Source organism: Cryptomeria japonica, unplaced genomic scaffold (assembly GCF_030272615.1).
Source record: "Cryptomeria japonica unplaced genomic scaffold, Sugi_1.0 HiC_scaffold_1034, whole genome shotgun sequence".
NCBI lineage: Eukaryota > Viridiplantae > Streptophyta > Pinopsida > Cupressales > Cupressaceae > Cryptomeria > Cryptomeria japonica.
Genome location: NW_026729694.1, coordinates 17,274 through 20,479, shown reverse-complemented (window position 1 = coordinate 20,479; position 3,206 = coordinate 17,274). Strand labels below are relative to the sequence as shown.

General features: G+C 61.2%; 1 non-coding gene across 1 annotated transcript; it reads left to right on the top strand.

The window, feature by feature from the left end:
- Positions 1–2,235: 2,235 nt before the first annotated feature.
- LOC131873079 (5S ribosomal RNA) lies at positions 2,236–2,354 on the top strand. The gene has a single exon (XR_009371116.1). It is a non-coding gene; the product is annotated as a 5S ribosomal RNA (ribosomal RNA).
- The last annotated feature ends 852 nt before the right edge of the window (positions 2,355–3,206 follow it).

Sequence of the window (3,206 nt, the reverse complement as noted above, 5' to 3'; positions counted from 1 at the left end):
GAGATTTTAAAATTTCCGTTTTGAAAGATAGTGAAAAAAAAGGAACGCGGGTGCCATCTTGAGCCCGCCCTGGTGCGCAGCCCAGGCAAGGCATGCGCACCAAGGTGCCCACCCGAGGTGCACACCCGGGGCAAACCGGGCTCCGACTTCGTGCAGGCCGCACCTTGGAGCACACTTCGGAGCGCTCCTTGGTGCGCACCATGGTGCCCACCAGGGCGCACCCGAGGCAAACCGGGCTCCGACTTCGTGCACGCCGCACCTTGGAGCACACATCGGAGCGCTCCCAGGTTCGCACCAGCGTTGCGCACCTTTGATGCGCTGCCTTCACTAATTTCCAGAAAAGGCAAAAAAAAACGATATTTTAAAATTTCCGTTCTGAAAGATAGTGAAAAAAACGGAACGCGGGTGCCATCTTGAGCCCTTCCTGATGCGCAGCCCAGGCAAGTTGTGCGCACCAAGGTGCCCACCCTGGCGGAGGTGCGCGCCCGGGGCAAACCGGGCTCCGACTTCGTGCACTGCATGGTGCCCACCAAGGCGCGCAACCCAGCCAAGGTGCCCACCGCAGCGAAGGTGCACGCGAGGTGCGCACCCGAGGTGCACACCCGGGGCAAACCGGGCTCCGACTTCGTGCACGCCGCACCTTGGAGCACACTTCAGAGCGCTCCTTGGTACGCACCAGGGCGCGCAACCCAGCCAAGGTGCTCACCCCGGCGAAGGTGCACGCGAGGTGCGCACCCGGGGCAAACCGGGCTCGGACTTCGTGCACGCCGCACCTTGGAGCACACATCGGAGCGCTCCCGGGTTCGCACCAGCATTGCGCACCTTTGATGCGCTGCCTTCACTAATTTCCAGAAAAGGCAAAAAAAAGAAAAAAATGAGATTTTAAAATTTCCGTTTTGAAAGATAGTGAAAAAAACGGAACGCGGGTGCCATCTTGAGCCCGCCCTGGTGTGCAGCCCAGGCAAGTTGTGCGCACCAAGGCACCCACCCTGGCCAAGGTGGGTCACGGGGTGGGTCCTAGGGTGGGTAACGGGGTGGGTACTAAGGTGCGTGCCAAGGTGGGTCATAGGGTGGGTGCCAAGGTGGGCACCAGGGTGGGTGTGCACCAACCCTAGCCAGGGTAGGTCACGGGGTGGTTGTCGGGGTGGGCGTCAAGGAGCCAAGGTGGGTGGCAAGTAGCCAAGTTGCGTGCCAAGGTGGGTGTCGGGGTGGGTGCCAAGGATCCAAGGTGGGTGCCAAGGAACCAAGGTGGGTGTCTGGGTGGGTGCCGAGGTGGGAGCCAGGGTGGGTCCCAAGGTGAGTGCAAAGGTGGGTGCCAGGGTCAAGGTGAGTGCCAATGTGGGTTCCAAGGTGCCAGGGTCAGGGTGAGTGCCAATGTGGGTTCAAAGGTGCTAAGTTGGGTGCGAGGTTGGGTGCGAGGGTGGGTGGGTGCCAAGGTGTGCTAGGTGGAAGCCCGGGTGGGTCGGCATCCCATGGGTGTCGAGTTGGGTGCCTGATGGGTGCTTCTTGTCAAGTTTTAGTCGTCGGGACTCATTTCGAGCCTTAGAGGTCGTTTCTTGTCCGGTTGCCCTGTCTTCGACCTGGGAACCCAATTTTGGTCCTCGGGTCCCATTTTTTTTTGTCTCGCATCCCACTTTTGGCCTGTGGCCTTTTCGGGGTCGATTCTCGTTTTGGGCATCAGAGCATGTTTCTTCTCCTAAAACCCAATATTTGTTTATTAAGTCTCGGAACACATTTTTGTTCTCGTGGACCCATCATGGGTCTTGGAACGCATTTGTGGTCCTTGGGTCCCATTTTGCATCCCGAAACTTGTGTTTTGGTGCTTGATCCCTATTTTGGGTGCCCACCTTGCACCAAGTGCGCACCCGGGGCAAACCGAGCGCCTTGGTGCACCGGGGCAAGATCGAGCGTGCACCCGAGGCGCCCCGAACATGCACCAAGGTGCACTCGGCCCACATGTGAGCGCAGGTCGTTGCGCCCGAGGTGGTGTGTGGGCACCGCGTTGCAGACGGGACACTGCACGCACACGACGCCCCCTCCAGGTGCACGCACGTAGGCCGGGCCGGGTGCACACCCGACGCCCTAGCAAGGTGCGCGCACCCGGGCAGGGCTCACACTTGGCGAACGGGGCGCACTTCGCGAGGGAGGGTGTGCACCTCGACGGGGGTGGGTGGCCGGGGTGGATTCGCACGTGGGTCGCGGTTTGCTAAGTACACACTGCGACAAGCTCATAACGGGTGCGATCATACCAGCGTTAGTGCACCGGATCCCATCAGAACTCCGCAATTAAGCGCGCTTGGGCCGGAGTAGTACTGGGATGGGTGACCTCCCGGGAAGTCCCGGTGTTGCACCCTTTTTTAGTTTTTCGCCGGGCGTCGCAATGCTATTTGAATAAACCTTTTGCCCGTTTGCGTTCTCGTCGGGGCCGGGCCGGGCCGGGGTGCGCTGCCCGCACTACCGCGCGCGCGGGGGCGACACCGAGCGCGCACCCGAGGCGCCCCGAGCACACAGGCCACGGTGCAACCCGGGCGTTGTGCGCGCACCCCGGTGCGCCCGAGGTGCTGCGCGCGCACCCAGGTGAAATCGGTGTGCACCTCGGCCAGTGCGCGCTCGGTCGAGTCGCGCACGTTGGCCAAGGTGCACGGTGATGTTTCTTACTCTAAGGTTCCGCACCAGACGCCCGGGACAGGTGAGCGAAGCTGGGCGGGGCCGGGTGCGCGGCCGGGGCAGGTGCACGCAGCTGGAGAGAGCTTTGGAGCACACTTCGGAGCGCACCAATGATGCGCTCCATTCAAAAGTTTCCTGAAAAGGCAAAAAAAGTTGAGATTATAGAATTTCCCACTTGAGAGATTGTAAAAAAAAAAAATTTAAAATGAAGGAAACGCGGGTGCCAAGGTGTGCGCAGCCCAGCCAAGGTGTGCGCACCAAGGCGCCCACCCTGGCGAAGGTGCACGCAAGGTGCGCACCCGAGGCAAACCGGACAATTAACCCAACTTTCGACTTCGCGCGCACCTTGGAGCGCACTTCGGAGCGCTCCTTGGTGCGCACCAATCTTGGGCACCTCGGAGTGCACCATGGCGCCCACCAAGGTGCGCACCCGGGGCAAACCGAGCTCCGACTTCGTGCGCACCTTGGAGCGCACGAAAGGTGCGCACCATGGCGCCCACCAAGGTGCGCAGCCCAGCCAAGGCGTGCGCATCAAGGTG